This window comes from Canis lupus, chromosome 16 (assembly GCF_011100685.1).
Source record: "Canis lupus familiaris isolate Mischka breed German Shepherd chromosome 16, alternate assembly UU_Cfam_GSD_1.0, whole genome shotgun sequence".
Taxonomy (NCBI): domain Eukaryota; kingdom Metazoa; phylum Chordata; class Mammalia; order Carnivora; family Canidae; genus Canis; species Canis lupus.
The window spans coordinates 8,841,637-8,848,636 of NC_049237.1; the positions used below are offsets into that span (position 1 = coordinate 8,841,637).

Genomic DNA, 7,000 nt, shown 5'->3' on the forward strand with positions numbered 1-7,000 from the left:
ATAGAGCCAGACACCAGAAGAGACGAGGGTGTCAAAAGACAGATCCTGAGAAAGTGAACCGCCTCTCCCCAGGCATATCCTCCAAAGAAAAGACCAGAGGCTTCAACACAGAAAGAAGGACCAAGCAGGAAAATGAGAGCATTGCTCACCAAGTCCGGATAAGATACAACCTGCACAGATATCACTACAAACACCCATAGTGACAACAAGACACGAACGCCTGAATATAGATACCCCCCAAACAAATATCTCCGTCTTGTGGTCTTGGAGATATTGGGATGTTGTGCATTTTCACAACTATAGACATAAATAAGAAAAGGTGGTTTCTCATTTGCCCTATAAGCAAAATGAATTTGAAACCAGGTCAAAACTCCCCCACGTTTGGTCACTCCTGAGAAAGCTATTACTCATACCATTTGTAGAAAGAAAATTGAGAAGAGGTAACTGAGACAAATTGAGACGAGGTAACTGACACAGATGGCTACTAAATCCTCTCCAGTTCTCCTGTGTTGATTATGTTTCTCAAAAGACACTGAAGTTACATGGTCTTATGGCAACCTAGAGTCCCACGTAGTGCAAAAATTTTTTTAAAAGGATTTATTAAATGGTGAATATTTGCAAACTTGTTAGGACACTAAGTGCTAATGTGTTTATTAAGTAAGTGTAACATGGTGCACACTAACCTAGCCAAATGAGATGGCCCCTGGAGCCAGCTCCTTGTCTCACTCTGTGACTTCTTTGGTTGCACTGTCTCTACCCAGAATACTCTCTAGTGCCCTCTTCTGGAGTCTTGACAACCCTCCTCTTCTGGAGTCTTCTCAACCCTCTTCATCCTCTCATCTCCTATCATAAACCCTGCACGTTCTATTTCAGGCTAAATTTAAGAACCCTACATTTCCCCCATAAGTAGTCTCCCCAGAGTCACCTTGTTGCTAAATCCAGTGGATGCCTCCCCACTTGTATCTCATGTGACCTCTCATGAGCACACAGCACTGCTGACCACAGCTCCCCTTGCAGTGGTCACTGCCCTACGATGTCAAGGTACCATTCTCTTCAAGTTGTCCTTCTCCTTCCCTGTCCTCTCCTCCAACAGGGAGTTCTTCTTCCTCTTCCCTTACTTCAAGTACTGGTGCTCCCTGGGCCTGTGTCTCAGATTCTGTCCCCTTCCCGCTCTCATGCTCTCCTTCCGTGGCAGTTCACAGTTAGGTTTATATCCTGCTTCCACGTGACTGTAGTCACAGGACGGAAGGGAGACAAATAGGCGTATCAATCTGCCAATTCATGAGAAAAAAACAATCTGAATTCATTTAAATAACACTTCCCCACCTACATGACACCAAGTGTGCTAGCTCAATCGAATGTTCTTTGCTGCAGTTGGGCATCACATAGGTACCGGTTTAGTCCTAGTGGTCTGAAGAGAAGGTGGCTCCATCTTGTTTTCCTTTCATAGGACTCACTTTCCGTGCCCAAGGTGGGCACATGGGAAAGGAGACCACCTTCAAGATGTTTTCAGGTGACACAAGTGACCTTTCTTCATTTTAATTCACCTTCCGTGAGGGTATCTTAGTTTCCTAGGGCTGTCATACCAAAGTACCACGGACCGTGTGCCTTTAACAACCAAAATTTATTTTTCTTGCAATCCTGGAGGATAGATGTCTGAGATTGAAGTGTCAGTGGAATTGGTTTCTTTGAAGGCCTCTGCCCTCGGCTTCCTGATGGCTGCCTTCTCCCCGTGTCTCACATGTCTGCATATTGGATTAGGGCCTACTCGAATGATCTCATTTTAACTGCATTACCTCTTTCAAGACCCTCTCTCTAAATACAGTCAAATTGTGAGGAACCAGGGGTTAGGACTTCAACATATGAATTTTGGGAAGACAGGGGATATTCCAAGGAGTACTACTGCCTAGAATCACTCATAGCTTGACACAACTGGGACAAAGTGAGAGGCAGTTACTAAATATGAATGAGGGACATCCAAACAAGTACGCCATGGACTTTGCCCCAAGATGCTCCCAGCCCAGTTGTGGAGACAGGCGACCTCCACAGGAGAGGGGAGTCAGACATCTAGGGTGGGGTACACCATATGACAGCACAGCGTGAGAGTCACTGTTCTGGAAGCCTGGAAGAAGAGATAAAAACCAGTTAGATTAGGGACCTGGGTGAGTCAGTCGGTTAAGCATCAGGCTCTTGATTTCAGCTCAGGTCATGATCTCAGGCGCCAAGGATCAAGCCCCTCACTGGGCTCTGTGCTGGGCTTGGAGCCTGCTTGGGATCCTCTTTTTCCCTCTCTCTCCGCCTCTCCCCCTCTTCCTCTCTAAAAACAAAACAAAACAAAACAAAAAACAACAATCAATTACATAGGTCACATGGAGTTTTTCATAGTAACAACAACCACCTTTTACTGAGCTTCTACTCTCTGCCAATACTCTGTACAAGCTCTATCTCCAATCTAATCCCACCTCAGGGGCTGTGGGGAGCCCCATACAAAATAACTCATACCGTGTTCTTAGTGTTGTGCTTGGTGCACACAATGAGCATACAACAAGTGGTGGCTATCATCACTCCATGGGTATTTGTGCAGTACCTACCCCGTACTCATCGCCGGGGATGTAATGTCAAGCAAGATCAACGTGATTTCTGCCCTTGTTGACCACGCAGCTTAGGGTTGCACCATCCAATATGGTAGCCACCAGCCACACGTGGCTGTGAAAATGAAAAATTCAGCTCCTCAGCCACATTAGTTGCGTTTCATGTGGTCAACAGCCACAAATGGTTACATTTCCATCACTGCAGCAAATTCTAGTAGGTGGCACTGGAGAGGGGAAGAGAGAGAGTACCTGTACAGCAAAGGTCATGAGAGACACAGGTACAAGGGAAGAACAGCGTAATCATTGCTACCTCACTGTGATGCAGATGCAGAAACTGAAGCTCAGAGAGGTTAAGCAATTTGATTAAGTTCACACAGCTACGAAGTGGAAGAGCTGGGCTCTCAACCCAGGTCTAGCTTAATCTCACACTGCCTCTGGCTGTTTTGTGGAGGAACCAAGTCGGGCCCAGGTAGAAAATCTGGTTAAAGAGAAAAGATAGAGAAGGCACCCTTGGTGGTAAAGTAGCTGCTTGAGCAAAGGCTCAGATGGGCAAGGCTGGCGGAAGTCCACGGGTAAACCAGTCTCCCTGGAGAGGCAGTGACTTGCTGAACTCATGTACTGGGAATGGTAATTCAGGGCCTGCCTGCGTTGATTAAAAGCCAAGTAGAAAAAAAAAAAAAAAAAAAAAGCCAAGGAGCTAGGTACTTCAGCAGACACTGGCTCCTTGGAGCTTAGCACCATCAGAACTGTGTGTTATGGCGGTGATGGTACTTAGGGCTGACTGGACTGAGTCCACTTAAGGACAGCAGGTTAGATAGAAAGGAAGGGGAGACTGAATGGTGCGAAGCAAAGAACCCCAAAGTGGGAGCCACACACACGAAAAAAAATGCAACCTTAAGATTTAATGGTGTGCAATACTGGGCAATCGGCTTCGCTTCGATGGGCCTCACTTTTTCAGTTCTAAAAGGGAAGCTTGGCCCAGATGGCGTCTGAGGCCCTTTTTAGCAAGGGGTGGTCTAGGATTCTGCAAATGTGAATTAACATTAGGCTGGAGTCGGAGTAGGAAGCAGTAGCCCTGGATATAGGGGTGAGGAAGATGGCAGAGTCAAAGGTCACCCTCACAGGAGGGGGGGGGCGGGGAACTATGGGCCACTAACAAAACCAGGTGTGTTTCGAGAAGGGCTTGTCTTTTTTTAGGGGGCTGTGGGGAGTGGGGGGGGAGCGTCACGGGGGTATGGAGGTTGTGAAGGATATAAAGTAGTGAGAAAATCGTGACTTTGTTTTAAGAAAGTTCTACAGTGATCCGTTACTTTACGCCCCCAAGGTATAGATTCTAAACTTTCTTTTTGACCTTTGACCCACAGTAGAAAATACAATTTACATCATGGTCTGTACGGTTGTCCAGTGTGTATATATATATATATATATATAACTGAAACAAAAGGATTCTGAAACCATAGTCACCCTCGCTGAGGACAATGGATCCTAATATTGTCTATTCCCTGACATTTCTTTCTTTCTTTTTTTTTTTTTTTTAAGGTGGTCCCCATCCACTGAACTAATTCTATGCTCAGTTCCTGTGTCGCGACCCGCGGCTTCGAAACCACTGCCTGGGGGTGGACTGGAGTCTTCTTACGGTGGAGGCGACGGCAGGGCATGGGGGGGGTGAGCCGGGGGGGGGGGGTGAACCCGAGGGGGGGTGGACCCGGGGGGTTGTGAGCCCGGGGGGGGGGTGAGCCCGGGGGGGGGGTGAGCCCGGGGGGGGGTGAACCCGAGGGGGGGTGAGCCCGGGGGGTGCGGGGGGGGTGAGCCCGGGGGGGGGGTGAGCCCGGGGGGGGGGGTGAACCCGAGGGGGGGTGGACCCGGGGTGGGGTGAACCCGGGGTGGGGGTGAGCCCGGGGGGGGGGGGTGAGCCCGGGGTGGGGGGTGGACCCGAGGGGGGGTGGACCCGGGGTGGGAGGTGAACCCGAGGGGGGGTGAACCCGGGGGGGGGTGAGCCCGGGGGGGGGGGGTGAGCCTGGAGGGGGGTGAGCCCGGGGATGGGGGGTGAACCCGAGGGGGGGGTGAACCCGGGGGGGGGTGAGCCCGGGGGGCGGTGAGCCCGGGGGGGGGGTGAGCCCGGGGGGGGGGGTGAGCCCGGGGGGGGGTGAGCCCGGGGGGGGGGGTGAGCCCGGGGTGGGGGGTGGACCCGAGGGGGGGTGGACCCGGGGTGGGAGGTGAACCCGAGGGGGGGTGAACCCGGGGGGGGGTGAGCCCGGGGGGGGGGGGTGAGCCCGGAGGGGGGTGAGCCCGGGGATGGGGGGTGAACCCGAGGGGGGGGGTGAACCCGGGGGGGGGTGAGCCCGGGGGGCGGTGAGCCCGGGGGGGGGGGGTGAGCCCGGGGGGGGGGTGAGCCCGGGGGGGGGGGTGAACCCGAGGGGGGGTGGACCCGGGGGGGGGGGCTCCGGGCTGGGAGGCGGGGGAAGGAGAGTCCGGAGGCCGTCTGGTTGGAGCCCCGGGCGGGGCTGCGCGGCGAGAGCGCGGCGGCAGCGCAGGTTCCCGCAGGGCTCCGGCCCCCAGCGGCGCCGCACCTCCGACCTCAAGGGGTCTCCGAAGCTGCTCGGCGGAGGAGGCGGCGAGCGCCCGCTCGCCCCTCGGTTCACCGCACCCCTAGCTGCGGGCGAGGCGGCCGACCCTGCCCGCCGGCCGCGCCCCCCGCCCCGGCGCCCCGCCCGCCCCGCCCCGCCCGCGCGCGCACAAACTTCTGTCCGCGCCCCTGTCCGCGGCCGGGACGGCCCCGCGCGCACCTCGCCCGCGGGCCCCGCCCCCCCCGCCGCGCCTGCCCTGCGCTCGGCCTTCCCCGCCTCGCATCCGTGCCATCGGCGCTCGATTGCGCGCGGACTCCGCGCTCCGCGGCTCGCTCGCTCGCTCGCGCTCGGCCCGCCGCCCCCGCCCCCGCCCCCCGCCCCCGCCCCTCCTCCCGGCTCCGCCCGCCCCTCCTCCGCCTCCCGTGCAACTTTTGCCGAAGCCCCCGCGCACAGCCATGCTGAGCTGAGCTCCGGCCGGGCACTGGCCGCGCGCTGCCCGCCCCGGCTCCCGCCCCCCCGCGGACCCGCTCGGGGGCCGCGGCCGCCCGGCCCCTCGGCCTCGGCCGCTGCGCCCGCCCGGCCGCCCGGAGCCCCCGCGCAGGGCCCGACCGCGGCGGCGGCGGCGGCGGCGGCGGCGGCGGCAGCGGCGGCGGCGGCGGCGGCGGCGGCGCCCGGCCCCCTCCCCCGGCGCCGGCCAAGTGAGGCGGTGATGCGGGCGCTGGCGGCCCCGGCTGCGCCGAGAGCGGAGACACAGGCTCAAGATGGCAGATTCCGACTGAGGCTGGGGGGGCCGAGCTCGCGCGCCGCGTTCCCTTCTCCGTTGCCATGAATCGCGGACACCCCGGCCCCGATGGCCCCCGTGTACGAAGGTAAGGGGCGCCCGGGCCGCCGACCCCGCTCGCCCAGCGCCGCCGGCCGCCGCGGCCCCCGCAGCTTTGTTCTGCCCGCGGCCCCTCGCCGGGCAGCCCCCGGCCCGCAGCCCCCCGGCGCCCCTCCCCGGGCTGCCCCCGGCCGCGGCCCCGGCCCCGGCCCCCGCCCGCCCCTCCCCTCCCCTCCCCTCCCCTCCCCTCCCCTCCCCTCCCCTCCCTCCCCTCCCTCCCTCCCCTCCCTCCCCTCCCCTCCCGCCGCCCCCGCCGTCCCCCGCCGCCCCCGCCGCTGCCCACGGCGCGGCCGCGAGCCGGAATCCGGCAGGATCTTATTTCCAGGCTGGAGGGGAGAGGCGGCGGTGGTGCAGGGGTGGGGGGCGCGAGGGTGGGCTGCTGCCCGAAGAAAAGAAACTGGGAGGGGGCGCCTGGGGGGGCACAGACCCGTGACGGTGCTTTTCATTTATTTGGCATAAATAAAGGTGATGCGGTTTAGCTCTGCTCCTGCTCCCCCTCCTCCCCCTCCTCCCCCTCCCCCCCCAGAAAATTCACCTTTAGGGTGATCCTTCTACCCTGTCCCCGGCTCCCCTCCGGTCCCTCCCCACACTCCTTTATTCTCCGCGAGCCTCTGATTTATTTATTTATTTATTTATTTATTTATTTATTTATTTATTTATTTATTTATTTATTTAGGGGGTGTCTATGGAATCGGAATGTATGGGGCTAGGTGATGAGAGGAGGGTACGGAGGGAAAAGTCCATCTCAGACCCACAGGCAGAACAATGAAATTGGCTAAAATCTCCCCGCATTAGCGTGTGTAAGGGAAAATGTAGTTTAGGTTTTCGGGTCGGGTTGGGGGGGAGGGAGGGCGCCGGGGGGGGGCGGCCGAGAGGTTCCCCTCGGTCGGCCTGGGCAGGACCTGCGTGTGGCACCTTCACCTGGCCTGGGGTCATTTTTCGGATCTGTCTTTAGGAAGAAA

The 7,000-nt window shown here is 58.1% G+C and overlaps 1 long non-coding RNA gene across 1 annotated transcript; it reads right to left on the reverse strand.

Annotated features, from left to right (window-relative positions):
* Window positions 1–1,530: 1,530 nt before the first annotated feature.
* Window positions 1,531–3,591, reverse strand: LOC111090236. Its single transcript, XR_005371050.1, has 3 exons — window positions 2,902–3,591; window positions 2,592–2,815; window positions 1,531–2,317 (listed from the first exon to the last, which is right to left on the reverse strand). It is a non-coding gene; the product is annotated as an uncharacterized LOC111090236 (long non-coding RNA).
* Window positions 3,592–7,000: the final 3,409 nt, after the last annotated feature.